This window comes from Culex quinquefasciatus, chromosome 3 (assembly GCF_015732765.1).
Source record: "Culex quinquefasciatus strain JHB chromosome 3, VPISU_Cqui_1.0_pri_paternal, whole genome shotgun sequence".
Lineage (NCBI taxonomy): Eukaryota > Metazoa > Arthropoda > Insecta > Diptera > Culicidae > Culex > Culex quinquefasciatus.
In genome coordinates, this window is record NC_051863.1 from 65267685 (window position 1) to 65292403 (window position 24719).

The 24719-nt window shown below is 37.0% G+C and overlaps 1 protein-coding gene across 4 annotated transcripts in view; it reads right to left on the reverse strand.

Annotated features, from left to right (window-relative positions):
* LOC6053956 (bumetanide-sensitive sodium-(potassium)-chloride cotransporter) overlaps window positions 1-24719 on the reverse strand; it is a 106571-nt gene that overhangs the window by 50066 nt on the left and 31786 nt on the right. The window lies entirely within an intron of this gene.

The window sequence follows — 24719 nt, forward strand, 5'->3', positions numbered from 1 at the left end:
ATTACGATGAAGTGAACCGTTTCAACCATTACCAAACGTAATTTATCACAATTTTGCTACTTCCCAAATTTAACAGGAAACATTCTGTGTAGCAATATTTCATTTCCATATTAAGTCCACGATTAGGATAGGCCGTGAACACCAAACTCGATTTCAATCGATCCTACCGCCGTACATCGCTAAACTGTGTTTAATTCATAGACTAATTTTCAAGACCATATTTTGAGCTTAAAATTGGTTACAGTTTGACGATACATGAGTATCAACAATATAAAAAATGTTTTTATTTACATTTCATTCAAATATTATTTAGTCTTGAAAATAAATCCAAGCTTAAAATGTTTCTGCTCTGCTATATAACTCACAAATTGACTTGCAATTCGAGCCGAATTTGAATTTAACTTTTAACTTTCGTATTAACAATTCTGCAAATGACAGACCTCAGTCGAAACACCTGGCGGGGGTTTTCGATACTTCAATCCTACATTGTTGTGCAAATTCCAACCTGAATTCGAATGCAAATTCACGCCACCTGTGGCAAAGGTATTAATTCACTCGCCGAACCATTCATGGACTTTGTACAACACTCTCTGTCGTTGCATCATCGTCAACGCCCCCCGCAAAAAGTTAGTGCGAATTTAATGGACCTACACACTCGATTAGCTGGATCCAAACAGAAAATAAAAACAAAACAACTTCACACACAAAAAAAGTACACGAATAATTTAAATTACAAACCGTGTCCTATCAGTGCGGTCATCTGCCCCGGGCCAGGCTGAACTAATTGAAATTCATCGCCAGCCTGAAATTTCTGGGAGCAGCATGTGCGCAAACAACGGACGCGTTTGCTTCTACATCTCTGAGGGACAAATTTTTGTTCGTTCAGCGATCACAGAGTATCATCGTACTCATGTGGCCCCAACCAGAGGCAGCAAGAAAGCTCATTATGCATTATGCCGGAACGTGACCACCGGTGAGTTTCCGCTCGACACGTGCCGTTTCCTGGCGATGGAGATGAAGCGTTTTGTTACCAACCCACACACAACCGGTGGCGATCTGCCCTCAAACTGGGAAATGAAAATTGAGATCCTGGAGGTGAACGATTATGGAGGACATGGGATAGAAGGTGATGAATTTAAAGAAATTAATACAATTATTTTAAATTTGCCAATTCAAATTTTATGAAAAAATGTTGAGTAAATCTTTTATGTTCAAAAAAGTCATTCGTGCTTTTTAAAGCTACATCCATTATGATTTAGATCAAATAAATATTTTTTTACAATTCCAGCATGTGAGCAACTCTCCCAAGAAAGAGTAAATACACTTTCGTTCGTTTCACACACAAAGGAATGAGTGCTACGCAAAGTCACTCACACAATCATTGACTTCCCTCCAGGAAAAAAATCGCCTACACCATTACCAAAAATCATGATTTTTTGAGTTCCAAACCCCACTTTTTATAGGATTTTTTGAGTTCAGGTACTACAACCATAAAAATGGTTATATGGGTTGAACTGAAAAATTCGTATGAAAAGTGGGATTTGGAACTCAAAAAATCAAGATTTTTGGTAATGGTGTAGGATTTTTCGTCGCTCCATACTTTTAGTGACATTATGGGAGCAAGGGCGTCTAAGCGAAGTGTCCCTACACCCTCTACAAATTTCTGGTGCTTGGGGTGGGGAGAGAGAACCTATTTTATTTTATGCACCGGTGTTTGCAGCACTTAAAATTCGTGCAAAAAAAAAGTATGCACATGGGTGTACAGATTACGGAGTAAAAGATGATCGAATTGTTCACCTAGCACTCATAAAACCCATCATGTTCCCAAGTAACCACGGGACACTAAAAAGTAACACTAAATTAACTCTATATCAAAATATAAAGTAAGCTGTTCACAGTCACATAACTCTATATCATCTTGTAAAGTGAGATAAAAGCCAAAAGTGGCGACGTTTAGAGTTGATATACAGTAACTTTTGAAAATGTTGATATAGAGTTATGTTGCAGAAAAACAACAAAACACTACATTACTTAAATGCTTCATAACATGTTTGTACTTAAGGCTTTGAAGCTCTAAATGGTTGTTCTAATTGTCATTATACTGTAAGCAATAATGTTTCAAGCCATAAATGTGTCAAAGCATTTGCAAAGGCTATATAAAGTGACAAAGCATTGAGAAAGCTTAGTTAGGGTTAACTTAGAGTTCAGCAATTTACATGCAAAATCAATAGTTTGCTTTGATGATTCCATTTGAATTTGTTAAATATTTTCTGATAAGAGTTATTTGGTACCGAGCCTTCAAATCGGCAAATTAAATTTTCATACGAACTTTTCAAATATTCAGCTGGTTTTTTCGGACCTCAACATATTTTTCCTAATAAGCCCAGCTAATAACCTTACTATTGAAACGTGCGCTCTAAAATTGGTTTAGCCATGATTTTTTGGAAATTGTTATTTTTACGACAATTGACGAAAAATTTAATTTTTTTGGACCACCCTATTTTGAATGGGAGCACCCTAATTGCCAAACAAAAAATACGGGTTTTATTATTTATGCCAGGAAACTCCTATGCCAAATTGGAGAATTTTTATTTAGATCCTTCCTATTTGACGTGGAATCGCTTTATAAACTGTATAAATTCAATTCAATTCAATTACTGTTTATGAGATTTTACCAGTTCTGCTCCAGGATGTTACATTTGCAATTCAGAGATTTGGAGAACCTTTCAACTGAGATCAATTCATAAGCATTTACAGGGAGGGTACATGTTGCTAAGTTTAAATTTTGCTAGCTGCGTGCTCTTTTAGGGAAAATAATTTTTGAGAAAAAAAAACCCTAGATCTATGCAAAACTGTATAAATATTAATATGTTTTTTTTTTTAATTTAAGGGGTTACATATAAATAAAGAAAATCACACAATTTCATATTACAGAAAATTTATTAAATCCACTAAAATGATGATTTCAAACACTCCTGAAAGTTTTATGATGATATTTCATAATTAAACTGAGTAAGAGACGATTTAAGCTCAAAGTTTTGCCATGCGTAAAGCGGAGTGTCAAACTTTGTGAGCGTATTTCTCTAAACACCGAGTTGATTTATGGGTGCCACGATATCTCGAGATGAGATGGACAAAATTGGCTGAAATTTCGGGTGAAGACTTTCAAGACCTATCCCGTGTGCATGACGAAGCCCGGTTTTGAAGTTTAGCTTTAAAAAAAAATACAAAAAACAAAAACTAACGATTTTTATATGAAAATCATAAAGATATTTTTAACTTTTTTAAAAATTAACTTTTTGAAAATCAGCCTTCGTCATGCACACGGAACGGTCTTCACCAAAATTTTGAGTCGATTTGGTCAAAGCAGTGTTGAGATATCGTGGCACCCGTTTATTTAAAACTGCAAACTTCAAATAGCTGTATCTCGGCGAAGACATAACCAAATGTGTTAAAATTTATTTCATTGATAGATGAAAATGTATATTTTAATGCCCTGAAAACAGATTTGAAAAAAGTTTAAGCTCAAACCAACCTCTGAAATTTATGCCGAATTGCATGTATGTAACCCCTTTAAGAATTTTGTATGTGTTTATGGGACACGAAATGACATCATTTGAGCAAAATAAAGACACTTTTGTCAACTATTAGACAACTATTTTCTGAGTTACAGCTTTGCAAAGAATTCGAATCTATGAAATTGAGTTTAAATAGCCTACGATGTTTCAAAATGACTTACGAAAAATACAGGATGAAATGTCCCTCCTAAAAAATACAAAAATCATTTTTTCCGAAACTGTTTTTTTTTGAAAATTGGTCTACGTGACAAAATTTATTTCAATAATTTCAATTAAAGTTGTTTACCAAATCGTTGTGTTCTTGAGAAAATTTTACACAGGTTTTTGAATTTAGTTCATTATTTTATTTTTAGTTCACGAGATAATGATTTTTTGAATGTTTGAGTTCAGTTCATTCATTGAACTTGAAGAACTTTCGTCTCCAACAAAATGTGCTGGGAACTCATTTCGAAGGAGAAGCATGTTACTTTGAGTTAGATCGATATACCGATTTCCGATTATCGTTTTGAAGAGCTGAAATTGGTGCTATTCCGGAAATATTAATTTTAAATAGATTTTTTTTTGCGATAATCGATGGAAACATATTTTTTACCGCCCTTATAGAAAAACTTGACCGAACCACGTAGCCCAGTGGTAACGCTTCCACCTCGTAAGCGGTAGATCGGGGTTCAAATCCTGGCTCGGACCAACACAACTGGTGATCTTTTCCCTTCTGGAATCGATTGCTTAGTAAAGGGAAGGTAGTGTATCGTCACAAACTGGACCTTATCACGACACCTTAGGGAGGCGACCTATGGAATGTTAACATTAACCTTAAAATGTTAACATTAAGTTGAGAATGAAACTGCCACTGAATCCGCTTTGTAAATGCCGGCCCCGATACTCTTCAAGGGTGTTCCCCTCAGGAACTGGGAAAGATTTACTTTTTTTTTTACTTATAGAAAACAAAAAATGTGTCAAATTATTTTGGTCAGAGAAATCTCATGCCAAATTTGAGCCATATCGGAGCACTTTTGATCTGGATCCTGCTGGTTTGAGGTGGAATCGCTGATAAACATAATTACAACTCTATAGATAGTAATTACCCAGCTCCTCTCAACCTCATCACCCATCCCAACCACCTATTAAGAGATTCAAAATAGCCACAAGCTAATGTATTCCAAAACCTAACGCCACCCCGCACACGCCAGTAGTAGCCGACACCGATTTGATTGATTGTATAGACAGAGATCTCCTATCTCGCCACTTGGCAGCATTTATCAGCTCTCCCAGTGGTATCATCATGACCAATTAGTATTCGGTTTCGGCAGGCAGGCGGACATGTGTCCCGGACGCTCAATCAACTAATTTGTCAACCCCACGACCGACCAGACCTCACCTCACAGCCAGGCAGGTGATAAACATCGTTGACACTTCATTTGCACAAACATTTGCATCTCATTTTGTCTGGTGCGGGGAGATTCCAATTGGACGTGTCAATCTGCCGGGGGTTTCTTCTTGGTCTCAAGTGTGATTTTGGGTTATTTTGGGGATCAAAAACATCACAAAAACAATTCCAAATTCGCACAATGTTTGCTTCGCTTTTTATGTTTGCCATAATGGCGGTCGACACATCTGTCAGAAAGAGACCGCCATTATGGCATCTTTCCTTTTTTTGGCCACAGCAAATTCGAAATCCAAAAAAAGCATCGAATTACAATCTGTGTTCACAGTAGCCGAAAGTGGCCGCCCGTGTCCGATGTCTGTCACCTACGGCGGTGGCGATGATGGCCGGAATTCAGCCGACTCGTCGAAAGTGGGTCAATTTATGCAAATCACGGTGTATGCTAATTTCAAGCCATCATTTCCATAATTTGTGGCAAGGCGACAACGCTCCACTGTGGATACGGATAGTCTCTGTCCGGGGTCGTGGAAGATTCTGCCGATCCAAATTCTACCAAGTCAGCGGAGAAGCAATTTATGAAACCGTTTGCAACCAGTTTTTTTTTTCTTCTTCAAAAAACTCATCCAAAACCTGTTCGCAATGCCTAAATTTATTGGCGCTGTTTACCCGCAGTGATAAAATTTATTTCACAAATCGATAAAAATTTCTCACAGTCAAGTAATCTCAGCATGATTGGTCGTTACGAAATTATTTGCATGAACTTCCATTAACTTTAATGGGTCAGCAGTATTCCCTAATGGTAAAAGTATCTTTCAATTTATTTATAGCATGCAAAATCTTGTCTTACGAGCAGATTGAAATCGAAACAAATTCTTGAATTCATTACTCGTCATTCGCCACGTGGCTCGCGGGTAAACCCCAGAAAAAAAAGTCCACCAATTTGCAAACCCAAATCCGGTTTATCTCTCTCTTATTAGGAAGCACGCTCATTTCATTGGGTTGCTTTTTTTGTTGCTCCATCAGATTTGGTTGTTCTTTGCTTTTGCTCCATTCCTGGAAACATCGCCTCGAGCTGCAAAGATGTTTAGAAGCGATTTGTGCAGTGTGATCCTTTTGATCCTCTTGCGAATGTCCTTGTGGGAAGCTGTTTTATTTTTTCTTCTTCAGACAAATGGGATAATTCAATTTGGTGAAATCGATTCGTGGAAGCAAATGTAATTTTCAGAAACAGTGTTTGATGCAGATGTGGAGCTATTTTTGTCTTCTGAGCGAGTTGTGGCGCTATAACCATGGCAAATAGTGTCCAGGGCATTTGTGGAAATACAATGTCCCATCCCCGAGGGTCCCGGAGCACCAAAACTTCTTAGCATGGTGGCTTCCAACGATTTATTGCCTTTAAAACAGGAACGTGAGCGGGGGATCCCCACGTTTCTTCCTCCCCTGTAGATTCATAACTGTATTGCTGTTTGAACATTCGTGTTCAAACTCAATCCAATTCAACGAATCATCTTTGCGGAAAACTTTACGCAGTTGGCCTGGCCGCTTTAACATTTTGTGATGTTTCAAAGCAATTTATTGCATTGGGGCACTGCAAATGTTAATAATGACAAGAGGATGCTAGGCGTTAATCAACCTAAGGCATTTTCCAGGAAGCCCTCGAAAGACTGGCTGCGGTTAGATTAGATTAGATTAGATTAGATGTGGAGCTATTTTTGTCTTCATTTGTTTTCAAAAATTTAATTTTTGAACAAAACTATTTCTCCTAAAAAAATTACACTTTGTTGAACATAATTTAAAAAAAAAGGGTTAAACAACGAAGGAAAATGTATTTTGAATTATTTCCATCCAATCCCTCTTAAACGTTTTTTAAAGCGAATATTCTATTTTTGAGAGGAAAAAATGTAGCGTTACGTTGCAACGCGTGACTTTTTCACATTTGGAGTTCTTCATACATTTTTAGTGTAAAATTGAATGCAATCATTAGTTTTTCGAAAAAAATCAAACCTCGATTTTTAAAGACCACTTGAGCAAATCTCTACGAAATCGGTCTTTTTTCTTAAATTTTAATTTTTGTATTTTTTAATCCGACTGAAACTTTTTTGGTGCCTTCGGTATGCCCAAAGAAGCCATTTTGCATCATTAGTTTGTCCATATAATTTGTATGAAAATTCAAAAATCTGTATCTTTTGAAGGAATTTTTTGATCGATTCGGTGTCTTCGGCAAAGTTGTAGGTATGGATATGGACTACACTGAAAAAAAATGATGCAGGGTAAAATTTTTTTTGGAAATTTCTGAAAAGTTGCCATTTGATGTCCTCTAAAACATATCAAAAAAAAAAAAAAAAAAAATAGTGTTTTTTTTGCAAATATTCGAGGAAATAATAAAACTGTTTACCTGCGCAGCATTACATTTTTAACACAACTAAACGTTGCATACAAAAAAAAAAAAACAATCGTTGCATTTGTAAAAAAAAAACAATCGAATCACGTGATTTTTATTGTAAAGCGAATTTCACTGTAGTTTGGCCAACAAAAGGGTGCGGGATAAAAAAAATCGTTTCGTTGTGTTAGAATGAACCCTCACGTAAATCAGATTATCATAAAGGGGCCATCCAGTAACCACGTGATTACTTTTTTGAAAGTTTTTGATTTTTCCCCCCTTGTGAACATCGGTCTATTTTGATTTGTTCAACAAGTTTCATAAATTACCTACTTTTTTTCGAGTTGCATAAAAACTTTAGTGACGGAATTTGTGAATGACAACAATTTCTACAATTTTTCTGTAAATATGCTTGGAAACATGATATAAAAATATATAATATTTAGTATCCTTTTATCTTCAACAACCAACTACACATACACCTTTTTTGCCATGTGACCAACATGATTTAAAATTTCGTGACTTAAACCTGTTGTAACTTTGGATCTTGACAACCAATTTAGTCGCTCTAGGTTGCATTTGAAAGCTCCATCCAGGTACAAAGAGCAACCGAAATATCAAAATGATTGAATGTTTAATTTTCTGTTTGCATAAACAGCTGTCCCTTTTTCGTGACGTTGCAACGCAATTAAATGGTAAACTTACACTAGCTGAAAAAAATACTCAACTTAAGATAAACTGCAAATCCGTGACATTTCCGTTTAGTACATTTAAAAACCCACAAAATTCAATCAAAAGAATAGTTTTTGGATTTATTTCACTGAAAACCAGGAGTTTTTAGAAAAAAATGTTTTAAAACGATGATTTTATCACGAATTGATGCATAACTTAACCAACCTGTACATAATGATATTCAAATGGTCAATTAATGATAACCATGATTTTTTTCCCACTAATCACTTGAAGTTTGTATGGGAAAAGCAACTGTTTCAGTTTTTTATCTGTGGAGGGCGCAATAGTCGTCCAATCTTTATCAATTCTCAGATTTAGGACCTTCATTAAATTTTGAACAACTTTCCCGAAGACACCATATTTAAAAGATTTTTTGCTGAAAAGTTATTTGCTTCTGAAAATGACCCTTACTGCGCAGACGGCTCTAAAATTTTGAATAAAAACTAACATTTCAAATGGGTGTAATATTGAAATTACAAAAAAAGAGAATTTTCTCAGCTTTTCAAACATATTTTTTTCAAAGGTGGGCAAGCCCAGGCTATTTTTTTAAAAATAAATAACAGCGACTTTTTTCAAGAAAGTTACCTTAAAATGGCTATTACATACTTGAAAAATTTCACTAAAGTACTTTTTAATTGCAAACTAGATTTTACATCGATAAATGAAGTTGAAAAATGTTTGCAGCCAATATTTCGTTTTTTTAAATTAGTATCCAGGTTTTTCAGCGAAGATGGCGTTCGAATTGTGAACGTCGGAAATGTCAAAATCGCTCAGTAGCAGAAAAATTAGAAAAAAATGTGGCTGTCATGCCATGGCACACTTTTTTTTGTAATGTTGGTACCACTGACCAACTGCGTGACTTTGACATTTCGGGCGTTCACAATTCGAACGCCATCTTCGCTTAGGGGGTTACATACATGTAGAAAATCACAAAATTTCATGTTACAGAAAATTTATTGAATCCACTAAAATGAAACTTTCATGAAGATATTACATGATTAAACTGATTTAGAGACGATTTTCAGCTCAACATTTTGCCGTGCGCAAAGTGGACTGTCAAACTTTCTGAGCTATTTTCTCGAAACACCGAGTTTATTTACGGGTGCCGCGATATCTCGAGATGGGATGGACCAAATTGGCTGAAAATCGGGGTGAAGACTCTCAAGAACTATCCCGTGTGCATGATGAAGCCCGATTTTGAAATCTTGCTTTTTAAAAAAATACAAAAATCTAAATCTGTCAACTTTTTATATGAAAAACACAAAAATATTTTTATCTTTTTTAAAATAAGTTTTTTGAAAATCAGCCTTCGTCATGCACACAAGACCGGTTTTTTCTCAGTTTCGTGGAGGGAAAGTGGAAAACGTGGTTTAAAAATAGCGACGCCATCCCCCTACGTTATAACTAAAATATGCTATTAATAAAAGGTATTTCATTACTCTATAAAAGGTTAAAGATGAGCAACTCTCTACGAAATCGGCCGATTTCGACCATTTTTATTTTTTGTATATTTTTATTTGACTCAAACTTTGTGGGGGCCTTCCCTATGACCAAATAAGCTATTTAACGTCATTGGTTCACCCATACAAGTCTCCATACAATTTTGGCTGCTGTCCATACAAAAATGGTATGTAAATATTCAAACAGCTGTAACTTTTGAGTGAATTTTCTGATCAATTTGGTGTCTTCCGCAAAGTTGTAGGTATTGTTGAGGACTTTTGAGAAAAAAATAGGTACACGGAAAAAAACATTTGCAGATTTTTTTATCAAAAATTTTTTTACTAAAACTCAATTTCCCAAAATACGTATTTTTTTATTTTCGAGATTTTTTGATATGTTTTAGGGGACAAAAATCCGCAACTTCCGCATCCGCAAATTCGTGAGTCAAATAAAAAAATACAAATAAAATCCATTTCCGGTTTTGGTAGAGAATTGCTCAGATGATAGATACCTACTAGCCTGGGTCAAACAATTAAAATTGCTCAAATCAAAAAGTATATGAGATTGCCTGAAAGAGTACTCAAAATGGGGCCTACAGCCCAAATTTCAGCCCATTTGGTTGAAAATTGGCTTGCCTTGAGCAGGAACAAGTTTAAATGGGAATTAACCCGTAAAACTTGAGCAATTGGATACATTGCTCTGTACAAGTCTGTCGTTGAAATTTAACGACTTTTGCATACCATGGGGTCAAGGGGATGGTCTTGGAAACAATTCCTCTGAAGGGTGCAAGATGATCCGAGGCCTCTAATCTTGCCTAGAAGCAGATTCATTCCGGCGTCGCCGAAATTCTCATGGTCCCAGCAAAATGTACAGGGATAAATCAAAGCACGCTAAGAAGGCTGCCTCGATCAGAGGACGCCACTTGTCAATCAGCCACCACGTGGCAGGAGGGTATGTGGAAATTTGAGTATAAAATGATATTTGACGTTTATAAAGTGTTTTTGCACAACTAGGGGAAATATGCCCATTTTAATCACTCTAAGCCGTTCGACCAATTCTCATCACTTTTGCCGTTTTCCGCTATAAAATCAACATTTTCAGATGTATCAACAATGGAGAGTTGCTTGCTCACTTTTGTTTGAGCTATTTATTGCTTTGGAACCGTCAAAAACACTTAATGAAAGCTGTAATTCATGATCAAAGTGCTGATAGGCCGATAATAGAAATAGGCTGAGAAAGGGTATAGTTCCCCTATCTGACTAAATAAAATGTTATAACATTGACAGAACCTCTTTTAAAGCCAAAATTGGAGAAACCCTACTGCCACGTGGTGGCTGATTGACATGTGGCTTCCTCTGATCGAGGCAGCCTTCTTAGCGTGCTTTGATTTATCCCTGTACATTTTGCTGGGACCATGAGAATTTCGGCGACGCCGGAATGAATCTGCTTCTAGGCAAGATTAGAGGCCTCGGATCATCTTGCACCCTTCAGAGGAATTGTTTCCCAGACCATCCCCTTGGACCCCATGATATGCAAAAGTCGTTAAATTTCAATGACAGACTTGTACAGAGCAATGTACCCAATTGCTCAAGTTTTACGGGTTAATTCCCATTTAAACTTGTTCCTGCTCAAGGCAAGCCAATTTTCAACCAAATGGGCTGAAATTTGGGCTGTAAGCCCCATTTTGAGTACTCTTTCAGGCAATCTCATATACTTTTTGATTTGAGCAATTTTAATTTTTTTGACCCGGGCTAATACCTACTGACCGATGCACATCTCATCGACCTTCTCCCAGCTAAATTATGCAACTAAAAGCTTCAAACCATGGTCAGTAACCTTCTGTCTCTTTTCCCCATGCTTTTCAATTGACGTTTCATAAACCGTGTGGGGAAAAAATGTGTCTCCCATGTGACTTCTGTGACGTGATAAAAGGATGAGACTAAAATTAATATCCTGTCCGGCACACTCCACGTGTGAGCCCCCAAGAGGATGGCCTGATGGCCTCACGATGGCCTCTTGGAAAACCACGTGACGAGAAGCTAAAAGAAAAATTCAATGAATCTTAAAGCGGTAGTTCTGAGAACTAATAACAGGTTGTTGAATTTTTCTTGAAGCCCCAAGATAAAAGTTGTGATTCATCGCTATTTTTTAACCTTCCTTGTTGGAAGGCAAACCGGAAACGCCATGTCCGATACACTGCCACGGTGGGCAAAAACGGGTGAAAAAACGGATCTTTTGATGCCGTCAGTTTCTGCCTGTCAAAAGTATCATTTTTAATGTAAAAAAACACGAGGAATCGATTGGTGGTACTTTAATAAGCGGCAAATGACGAGAAGTGGTCCATTTTACCCCATTTTGCCTTTTTTAGGGTGTTTTTCTCGAATATCTTAAACTGCCGTAGTTTGCCGCACTTCAAAAGTATCTTATTTTATGTAAAAAAATCACGAGAAATCGATTGGTGATACTCTCAATAGCGGCAAATGACGGCAAGGGCCCATTTTGCCCCATTTACCCCTTATTTATGTGTTTTTCATTAATATCTTGAATTACTGTAGTTTCCTGCAGTTTTAAAGTATGTTTTTTTATGTAGAAAATCGCGAGGAATCGATTTGTGACATTTTCATTGGCGGCAAATGACAGCATGGACGGATTTTACCCCAGTTACCCCATTATATGTGTTTTTCGTCAATATCTCTAATTGCCGTTGTTTTTACACTTTAAAAGTATACTATTTTATGTAAAAAATCACGAGAAATCGATTGGTGACACTCTCATTGGTGGCAAAGACGGCAAGAGTCCATTTTGCCCCATTTAACCCCTTTCTAATGTGTTTTTCGAAAATATTATGAAATTATATTATTTCTTACAGTTTCAACGTATATTATTTTATGTAGAAAATCACGACGAAACGATTGATGGTGTTCTCATAGGCCGCAAATGACGGCTAAGGCTCGTTTTACCCCATTTACCCCATTTTATGTATTTTCTTTAATATCTTGAATTGCCGAGTTTTCCAAACTTTAAATAAATGTTATTTTATGCAGAAAATCACGAGGAATCGATTAAGAACACTCTAAATTGTGGCAAATGGTGAAAAGGACCCATTTTACCCCATTTACTTTCTTTCGTGAATATCTTGAACGTACTGTGCATTCTACCGTAACATTCTTGTAAACTGTATTGGAAATCACGACACGTTTAATATATTGACTATAAACACATGAAATGGGCAAAATAGGCCCTTGTCGCCATTTGCCGCTAATTAGAGTGTTCTAAATCGATTCCTCGTGATTCTCTGCTAAAATAACATTTGTTTAAAGTTTGGAAAACCACGGCAATTCAAGATATTAAAGAAAATACATAAAATGGGGTAAATGGGGCAAAACGAGCCTTTGCCGTCGTTTTCAATTTATAAGAACATCATCAATGATTCTTCGTGATTTTCTACATAAAATAATATACGTTGAAACTGTAAGAAATAATGTAATTTCAAAATATTTACGAAAAACATATTAAAACGGGTTAAATGGGGCAAAATGGGCCCTTGCCATCATTTGCCACCAATGAGAGTGTCACCAATCGATTTCTCGTGATTTTTTACGTAAAATAGTATACTTTTAAAGTGTAAAAACAACGGCAATTAAAGATATTGTCGAAAAACACATACAATGGGGTAACTGGGGCAAAATGGGCCCATGCTGTCATTTGCCGCCAATGAAAATGTCACCAATCGATTTCTCGTGATTTTTTACGTAAAATAGTATACTTTCAAAGTGTAAAAACAACGGCAATTAAAGATATTGGCGAAAAACACATACAATGGGGTAACTAGGGCAAAATGGGCCCATGCTGTCATTTGCCGCCAATGAAAATGTCACAAATCGATTCCTCGCGATTTTCTACATAAAATAACATACTTTAAAACTGCAGGTAACTACAGTAATCCAAGATATTAATGAAAAACACATAAATAAGGGGTAAATAGGGCAAAATGAGCCCTTGCCGTCATTTGCCGCTATTAAGAGTATCACCAATCAATTTCTCGTGATTTTTTACATAAAATAAGATACTTTAGAAGTGCGGCAAACTACGGCAATTGAAGATATTCGAGAAAAACACCCTAAAAAGGCAAAATGGGGTAAAATGGACCACTTCTCGTCATTTGCCGCTAATGAGAGTACCACCAATCGATTCCTCGTAATTTTTTACATTAAAAATGATACTTTTGACAGGCAGAAACTGACGGCATCAAAAGATCCTTTTTTTCATCCTTTTTTGCCCACTGTGCACTGGGTCAATCATTTTAAGCCAGTTTAAGGACAGTTGGTCACGCTAACCAAAAACCGCACAGAATGCTTGTTCGTAAGGATTACCAACCCCACAAGGACGACTGTTATGCAAAACTTGTTCTGCTGCATCTCATACCTCATGGGAGCGAGTAGTTTTAATGCTGAAGAAGGAGCAAAAAAAAAGCTTCGGATATGAGCAGAAAAAACCGGAATCTGATACAGGTTATGTAATCAATATGCAATTATGTCGCACCAGGTCGAACCCGGGTCGACAGGGGGTGAATTTAAATGATTTTTTAAAGGTTGAAATCTGCATCGCCAGACGAGGTTTGCTTTAAGAAAAGTAAGAAGCGAATTGAACGATCTCAAGAGTGAACTCCATCGGGGCGATGAAAAAGCTTCTTTGAAATCCGACTGTGTATCGAGCGGGATTTCATTTGAATAAATTCTCATCGCATATTGGTTCGAACTCTGCTTTCTACATATGAGCTTCGCAGAATTGTAATTCTTGCCTTGAATAATGCTTTACATTTTAGCATTGATTGATTTCACCGCAAATCATCAAAGCTCTTGGCTCAAGTCACCTGAGAAATTATTGCTCTTTCCTTGAAGTTTCAATAATTCAGGTCCCCACAGTCAAAGTGTTAACAAATCACACAGAAGTCAAGCTAGATGGAAATTGTGGATTAAATAGCTTTATTGAAATGCTTCAATTTATTACGGGCAAGTCTAATTCAAGTCGGCAAATTTTGGAAATGAAAAGGAAAAAAATAAAGGTCAAATTTATTTTAGAATAAAGTGAGCTCAATATTACTATTTCAGGCACTCAGTAAAAATCAAACATTTGCAAATCAATTACTTAATGAAATGAAAAATAAAAAACTTGTTAAACATTTTCAGAGAGAATTCAACGTTGATGATTGAGTAGCGTTTCGCAAAAAAACTGAAAGGTTCCTCTCGGATTACGTTTTATCAAGGGCTCTCAAACCAATCCAATCAATCGCTTGTCATTTTTTTGGTTTCTGAAAAGAAGGAGTTACATCACCGCGGCAAAAAAAAAACAACTTTGATTCCGAAACTTTTCCAATACAAACTCAAGCACCAAGTACAAATCCAATAAAGCGTCGGTAGCGTGGAAATCCAAACAGAAAAAAAATTGGAGCTTGAAAAGTTGACAACTCCTCGATAATTTAGCGTTGAATCAGGCGCTAAAAGATATGAATGGAAAATCACTCGTGTAAATGAGCTTCCCAAATTTAATTAACAATAATGTAGGTATTCATTCGAGCTTTGCTAAGCAGGTGTGGCTGTGGAGGTGGTGGCAACAGGTGTGATTTATGAACTGGTAATCGTTGGTGGCCACCTTAATTACATCAAGTGATGCGATAATTGCTGCTTCGTGACAATCGATGAAACGTGTTGGAAAGCGTTTGATTTTTTTCCGAATGAAACAATTTATTTGATTTGCAGCGAAACGCGTTGAATTCCGAATAAAGCAAAAGTCAAAATGGCAACTAGATTAAAGGCTGACTTTGTCGCTTTTGAGCACTGCTCTACAAACATACTTACGGTCGCTTTCTGTCTTAAGTGAGCGCTTGGGCGGCCAACATCAAACCATTAATTTCACTTCTCCGATGTCAACGAAGGGGTCACTTGACCATATTAGTAGGCTCGTACCAGTTGGAGCTGGCTGAATCAAAGATACCAAGTTAGATGGTGGATTCTGACTGTTTTTAGAGGGTCTTGTGGAAAACGATACAGACAATTATAATTTGTTTGTACTGCTGTTGTTTAAGTTAACATTGGTAGGAAATTTATAAGGTACAATATAACTAGAGGGAAAACGTGTATAAATGCTCAAACTGGCACCACTTCTACAATCAAGTTTACTATCTATTATTTTCAAAACTGCAAATGTCACATTTTGTGCATCACTCTTGGGTTTCTGTTTTTGTTAGTTAGGTGAACAAAAGCTTTAACCTCAAACAGACACATAAATTGTAGAAAATTCGCTAAATGAATATTATTTTATTCAATCAATATAAATAATAATCACTTCAAATACATTGCTTCAAGTCAATTGAAGGATGACTACATTTAAATTATGCAATACACTCAAACCCCGATGGTTTGACACCAACCGTTGTCAAACGAACGGGGTCACTTTTTAGTTTGACACCCCTTTTACACGGAGTTCACACTCACTACCAAACGTTTGTTTTGATAGTGTTCGTAAGCGCCGTGTAACTTTTTAGTTTGACTTTGACCAACCAACGGGGTACAAACTAAAAAAGTGTCAAACGAAAAAGTGACCAACCACCGGGGGTTGAGTGTACATGTTGCAAAAAAAAAAAAAAAAAAAACAAACTTGTAAACATAAATGTTAATCAAAACTGATACATTCTATATACCTATATCCTAAGTAAGATCTAACGATACAACAACTTGAAGAAAAAAATCACAACCTGCTAGAAAAAAAACCCTTTTATCGCAAACACTTGTGGCACACTCTCGGCGTGCAAACCAAAACATCATTCATCCACGTTCAGCAAACGGTACACACCGGTCAAGTCTGTCAGTCTGTTTACAGGGCATCTGTTCAACATTCCCCCGGCAATGGACGATCGGCCAGAGAAATTCAACACACACACACAAGTGCTTCGGAATCCAGTTCCCACTGGTAGTGGATCGTAAAGTTATCAATTGAACTTGAACGGTTAGTTCACGTATAACCAAGCAGAAGGTAGAATTTCAAATTGATCATCAAACCTGGCGAAATATGCTCTGACGTTGGTTGAACTGGAGGTCAACATTTGGAAAGGGCTCCAAAAAAGTAGAAAAATCCAAACTTATTTGAATTATACATTAAAACAGATCAAAATAATTCATGCGATTCATTTACACTCAGTAATATTTTTTGACATGTTGCCCTCGATTTATGAAAGAAGTACACTGCCGTTCTACGCATAATTGTCCCATGTTCAAAAAAGTGCAACTGAGAAAAACGCGATTGAAATTTTTCTACCGATTTCTGTGTTTCTACGCATAATTGTCCCGTGGGTTCCTATTCCAACAGGTAAACAAGATATAATGCTTAGTAAAACTAATGATTCCGTGTAAGAAAATACTTGGTGGGACAATTATGCGTAGAAGTTAATGAGTTTCCGAACAAAGTACCAGATTTTATGTGTTTTTCTTAGAGTACACATCGAATTAAACTTAAAAATGTCATAAAGTCAAAATCGTCCAAAACTGACATGGGACAATTATGCGTAGAACGGCAGTACATTAATGTGAAGAGTAATGCAGCGAAATTCCACCCGGTCATGCATAAAAGATGCCCCACAATTATGGCAAACTTCTGCTGCGATTACGCATCAATCGTCCTTCCACACATACACACATGCCAGACACGAACTAAAAATAGCCCCTTAACGGCGGAGGCTGAGACTAACCTTGGACAAGTTCTCCCTTTTGTACCACCAGAACTCTTCAGAAGAAGTCGTCGTGGATGTGCAACCGGACCCTAAGATGACAGATTTCGTGAGTTGCGCGTATTCACCAACAGATGGCCTGTGGGCCTCGTCGGAGTCCGACCATTAAATACGCCACTCAAAATTTGCATGGGAAACGTTTTTTTCGTGACGGCATTCGCGGCACGCTCACTTCAACTGTTCTTGTCTAATATTTGAACGTGGCGTATCTCTAAACAGGTTTTTTAAGAAAATGATTCCAGACTACTTATTTTGTCGTTTTAAACCGAAACAAGGAAAAAACTATATTTATTTAAACAATTCGCCATTTTCAAAAAATTGGCTAGACAATATCGAAGGCCGCCATCTTAGGCCCACTGGGCCCAGAAAAAGAGGTACGCTCAGTTTGTATGGGAGCTGTCAACATGCTCCCGGGCTGTGGATGTGCCTTGTTGTCATATCGACTTCGCCGTGCTATCTAGTCGCATCCGCCATTTCGACGTTCCGAGAAAAACACGTTTAAATGGATGACCTTGCATAGACAAAAACGAAAGCACGCAATGTAAACAATAACAAACACGTTTTGTTTGGCATTACGTGCATTGTCCCGAAGTTTGGTTGAAGTGCACAGAGTTTTGTCGGATTTCGTTGAATATCTCAGGATTGAAATCGAATTTTGGGAATCTGTGAAGGTCAAAAGGTGAGGCATTGTGAGCTTCACAAAATGGCGTTCTTAACTCAATTTGGCCCAAAGTGCACGTTCGACAAGTTAGCATGGCGGGGACAATATGGAGACATTTGACGTTTCAAGAAAATGTATTGCGCGTATTCCCGAAAAAGACACGCGGCATATCAGCCTCGAAACGACGCGCCGCACTTTCGGCAAATGCGCGCTGTCAAATCCCATACTGCGCGTTTTATTTTTGTTTATCTTTTTCTTGGAATCGGTTGCCATTGTTACCAGGTACGTTTTTTATTGCACTAAAAGTGCAGAAAATCGCTGGAAACAATTCTGAAATGCCGCGCGGCGTGTATTTTTGAAAGAAATGGACAATATTTCAGTGTTTTTGCAAACAAACACGTGTAAACGAAACCAACATGTGTGTCTTCAATCCAACAACCGCTAGCTGGCAGCGAAATTATGGGAAAGTTTATCATCACTCGGATAGAAATCTTGTAAGCATATCCGGTAACTCTATGTTTTCGAATTCGTAAACATTGAAATGTTTCCAAAATTGTCAACATTTTTCTCGATTACGATGTAAAAGTTTTCAAAACATTGTTATTCGAAATCGACAAAAATGTTGACGATTTTTGGAACATTTCATCGTTTACGAATTCAAAAACATAGATTTACCGGATTAACTTACAGGATTTCTATCCGTGCACTACGAATCAATTTCCTTCTCATAGAATGTATACTAGGGTGGTCCAAATCCAGGCTTTCTCGGGGCTACCACCTGAAATCTTAGATTGACCTTAGGCTAAATTCCAAATTTGAGCTCATTCTGACCACGGGAACCCCTCCCTCGTCCTTTTCGTAAGCTAATAACTTTTCAGCAAAAAATCTTAAAAATATGGTGTTTTGAGAAAAGTTTTGGGTATTTTTTGAAAAGGTCCAATAAACCAAATTTTTCGTTTTTGCTTTTTGGATGTTTTTTAATACCCCTGACTCAAGGCGGTCTCAAAAACACCCAAAAAGCACAAACTAGAAATGTGGTTTATTGGACCTTTAAAAAAAAATCCAAAGTTGTTCAAGATTTAATGAAGGTCCTACATCTGAGAATTAATAAAGATTGGACGACTAATGCGCCCTTCATTGGTAAAAAACTAAAACAGTTGCTTTTCTCCATATAATTTGACGATTATTTCCATACAAACTTCAAACGATTAGAGGGAGGAGTTCCCGTGGTCAGAATGTGCTCAAATTTTGAATTTAAGCTAGTAATGGGTCAATCTTTGATTTCAGGGGGTAGCCCCGAGAAAGTCCGGATTTGGACCACACTAATGTATAAATCATGATGGCCAACGCAGTAAATGACTACACCGCTTATCCAATGGAGCGAGTTCGAGTCCCACCTGATTCCAGTCCTTTTTTTTGTTCATATTCTATGTTCAATTGCTAAGTCCACATGAGATGAGTTTCACAAAAGTACTAAAATGTTTTATTTCTGGTTGACTGCAAATTCTACACTTCCTGTCGAAATTGAGTTAAATTTGGTCCAGTGAATTAGGAATAAAAACATACGAGCTCTCATCGAGCAAGCACTCACGTGTAACAAACTACATCTGGCAGGGCTGAATATATGCAGATGCAGAGTGATAAGATGCCAATTACTTAGTATAATATCAGTGTCTTGCGAACCTTCGTGGTGAACGGACACTAGAGCTGCGGTATTTTTTACTACCTAAGCTCAGAGTTATTTCAAAACAAAATTCACAGTCTTTTTAAAGACTACCTGAGTTATTTTCCAAAATTCTAAACAGTCTTTTCAAGACTAACCCCACCTGAAATTTTGTTGTATTTTACAAACAAAGCCATCTTTTAAGAGAACTTTGCTTGCAAAATGCGTCAAAACAAAGGTAAACGCAAATCTTCTGAAGATTTGGTCGTTACGTCGGTGAAGCGTTTGAACGCTAAACCGGCTAACGGAAACAGAAAAAGAAAACAGCCTCTTCTGAGGTCTGATTCTGATTCTGAATGTGAGGTCAATCCTCCAATTCCATTGACAAACAGTTTCGGTGTTTTATCCGAAACTGATGACAAGGAACCTTCTCCTCGTACTGAGCCTTCTGCCGTCGAGAAACGAGTAAAGGCTCCGCCAATTGTAGTGACTTCCGTCTCCGATTTGGCCAGCTTTCGAACGCAACTGAAGAATTGCAAGGAAACTTGCAATTTGAAAGTTTCGTTCCAGCTTGGTCGAAGAGGAGAATGTCGCTTGTTGACGGAATCTTTACAAGATCACCAAACTTTTGTTGGTTATTTGAAAACCACAAACACAATTTCTACACGTATGAGACCAAGAATGCTCGGCCATTCAAGGCGGTCTTGAAAGGTCTCTCCAACGACTTGTCGGTGGATGAGATCAAAAACGAACTTAAGGTGTTGCTTGGCTTTGCCCCATCCCAAGTAATACCAATGAAGAAAAATCAAACGGGAATATTTCTCGCTTTGGTTTGACTTCACAATTTTATCTGATTCATTTCAACAGAAATGAAATCAACAATTTGAAACTTTTGGACAAAGTACAGTTTTTGTTCCATGTACGGGTAAAGTGGGAGCATTTTAAGAAACATGGCGGTAATGGCCAGAATCTGACCCAGTGCCGGCGTTGCCAGGCATTCGGTCACGGTACTGATCATTGCGCCATGGTTCCAAAATGCATGGTTTGCGGGGATTCTTCTCACGACAAGGACAATTGTCCCGTGAAAGAAGTCACCCAATTTAAATGTGCAAATTGTGGTGGAAATCACAAATCAAATTTCTGGGATTGCCCCATCAGAAAAAGGTTTTGGATTCTCGTGCTAAGCATCAGCCGAAATCCAAACCGAAATTTTCTCAAAGTCAGGTTGTACCTGCATCTTTAAATCAAACGTTCGTGCTGTCTCACTCGAACAATTCTAGAAATACCCCTACCGTGGAAAAGTTAGGTAACAACAATGGCATTTCTTATGCTAACGTCGTTTCGGGTTCATCCACGAATTTTAAATCCTCTACCAATCTTTCTGAAATTGGGCAGGTACCTCAAATCTCATTTGAAAATTTTTCTGCTGGCAACGCTTTGGGATCTTCTGATCTCGGCGATGTTACGTTTGAAAAATGACTTTTTGCAAAACTCACTGTTTGGTTTGATTCAAACAATGAGTAATGCTACATCCATGATGGAAGCAATCCAGATTGGATTAAAATTTGCGAATGATGTTGTTCTTACCCTGAAGTTTAATCATGGATCTAAGTAATTCCATCAATATTATGAATTTTAATGCTCGCTCTTTAAAAGCGAAAGAAAATGAATTTTTCAACTTTTACGAGTTCATAACGTGCATGTTGCTGTTATAACCGAAACATTTTTAAAAACTGGCACTTATTTGAAAAGTGATCCAGATTATAAAGTTATAACTAATAACCGAATGAATCGAAATGGCGGTGGAGTTGCAATAGTTATCCACCGTAGTATGACTTATAGCACGTTACGTGACTTTAAGTTAAAAGTTATTGAAAGTTTGGGCATTGAACTTGAAACTTCTTTTGGGAAAATTATGATTGCAGCTGCATATTTGCCATTCCAATGCACTGGGGAAAATAAAAATTATTTCAAAGGGGATTTGAATAAACTTACTCGGCATAGATCTCGATTTTTGATCATCGGTGATTTTAATGCCAAACACCAATCTTGGAATAATTCAAAAGTAAATTCCAATGGTAAAATTCTGTTCAGAGATTGCACTTCTGGTCTTTATTCGGTTTTATACCCGAATGGGCCAACTTGCTTTTCTTCTGTTAGAAATCCATCAACAATTGATTTGGTTTTGACAAATCAAAGTCAGTATTGTGGTCCTTTAGTGACTCATGCTGATTTTGATTCTGATCACCTTCCAGTAACTTTTTCACTTTCTCATGAAGCAGTTACCAGACCCAATAGTTCTGTGTTTAATTACCACAAAGCTAATTGGGACAGGTATCAGCATCATATTGAGAATAATTTAAATCATGATTTTGTTTTAGAAACCAAAGCTGATATTGATTCAGCCTTGGAATCTTTAACTAATGCAATTTTGGATGCTAGGAATATTGCTATTCCTAAAGTCCAAGTCAAATTTGATTCTCCCATTATTGATGACGATCTTCAGCTTCTGATTCGTCTGAAAATGTTCGCCGAAGACAGTATCAACGTTCTCGTGATCCTGCACTGAAGCGAATTCAAAAGATTTGCAAAAGGTTATTGACCACAGATTCACTCTCCTGCGAAATGAAAAGTTCGCAAGAGATGTCGAACAAATTAAACCTTATTCCAAACCTTTTTGGAAACTTTCAAAGGTTCTTAAGAAACCTCAAAACCCATCCCTTCTTTAAAAGATGGTGATAATATTCTATTAACTAATGGGGAAAAAGCTCAAAAACTTGCTCAGCAGTTTGAGAGTGCTCATAATTTCAACTTGAATGTTTTGAGTCCTATTGAAAATCAAATTTCAATAGAATTTCAGAATATTGTTGAACAAGAATTTTCATCAGATGAAGTTTTTAATACGGATCTGAATGAAATAAAATCTATTATCAAAAAATTTAAAAATATGAAAGCCCCTGGTGAGGATGGCATTTTTTACATTTTAATTAAAAAATTACCAGAAGCAACTTTAAGTTGCTTGGTCAAAATTTTCAACAAATGTTTTGATTTGGCATATTTTCCCAGTAGTTGGAAAAATGCCAAAGTAATTCCGATTTTGAAACCGGATAAAAATCCTGCTGAAGCCTCAAGCTATCGGCCCATTAGTTTGCTTTCATCTATTAGTAAATTATTCGAAAGAATAATTCTTAATAGAATGATGACGCACATTAATGAAAATTCAATTTTCGCTGATGAGCAGTTTGGATTTCGCCTTGGGCATTCAACTACTCATCAGTTGTTGAGAGTTTCAAATTTAATTCGAAGCAACAAATCTGAGGGCTATTCTACTGGCGCTGCTCTTCTAGACATAGAAAAAGCATTTGACAGTGTTTGGCATAAAGGTTTGATTGCGAAATTGAAAAGGTTTAATTTTCCGATTTATATCGTGAAAATTATTCAAAATTATTTGACGGATCGTACTCTGCAGGTATGTTATCAGAATAGCAAATCTGATCAACTACCTGTACGTGCTGGCGTCCCTCAAGGAAGCATTTTGGGTCCAATTTTATACAATATTTTTACTTCTGACTTGCCTGATTTGCCCCCAGGATGTCAGAAATCACTTTTTGCTGATGACACAAGCATCTCCGCCAAAGGCAGAAGCCTTCGTGTCATCACAAGAAGATTACAAAAAGCTTGGATATTTTCAATTCTTATTTGAAAGAATGGAAAATTACTCCAAATGCTGCAAAACTCAACTTATTATTTTCCCTCACAAACCAAGGGCTGATTTTCTTAAACCAAAAAGTCATCACATTATAAAGATGAATGAGGTAAATTTAAAGTGGGAGGATCAAGTGAAATATCTTGGACTTGGTTTTGACAAAAACCTTACTTACAAGGATCACATTGAAAGTATCCAGGTTAAATGTAACAAATATATTAAATGTTTGTATCCACTTATAAACAGGAATTCTAGACTTTGTCTCAAGAATAAACTGTTAATTTATAAACAAATTTTCAGACCTGCCATGCTTTATGCTGTGCCGATCTGGACAAGCTGTTGCTTAACCAGGAAGAAAAAACTTCAGAGGATTCAGAACAAAATTCTGAAAATGATTCTGAAACTTCCTCCCTGGTTCAGCACCAGTGAACTTCATCAATTAGCCGAAGTTGACACTTTGGATGTTATGTCCAATAAGATAATTGATGCATTTCGACAAAAATCATTGCAGTCTTCAGCTGCATTGATCCGCTCTTTATATAGTTTATAAGTTAGTTTTAAGGTATCCCTTTTCCCTTTTGTACATGTAGGACCTCCTACATTTGAAATCACTGAATAGCGAAAGCTACAATATTTCATGAATAAATGAAAGTTGCTAGTATTTAAAATTGAGGTGAAAAGTCATCGTTTGTGATTGGACACTCAATAATATTTTAACTGAATGAATGTACATGGAAAAGAAATTTGAATAAATATAAATTTAAAAAAAAAAACTTAGTATAATAAACTACAAGGCGTTTATCAAAAAGGTGCAGGTGGTTATGTTACACATGACCAGTATGACAAAGAACTTTGCAAGATGGTTGTTGAAATTTTCGATTACATTGTCTGGTCCAAATTTCTCAAGATTCACTAGATTCATAATTACCATAAAAATTGATACCCATTTTGCCCCTACTCTTATGGTTCGGCAAATGTCCCCCCATCGGAACATCACCGTGGCCTCCGGCCACTTCGGATTGTGGCCACTTCTGCTGAAATGTCAAATTTCATATCTAGTATCAAAAATCATAAAGTTTGATACCCATATTGCCTCAACTCTTATGGTTCGGCAAATGTCCTCCCATCGGAACATCCCGGGGCCTCCGGCCACTTCGGTTTGTGGCCACTGCTGCCGAAATGTCAAATTTCATATCCAGTATCAAAAATCATAAAGTTTGATACCCATATTGCCCTACTTTTATGGTTCGGCAAATGTCTCCCCGCCCTCGGAACATCCCCGGCCTCCGGCCACTCCTGATTGTGGCCACTACTGCCGAAATGTCAAATTTCATATCCAGTATCAAAAACCATAAAGTTTGATACCCATATTGCCTCTACTCTTATGGTTCG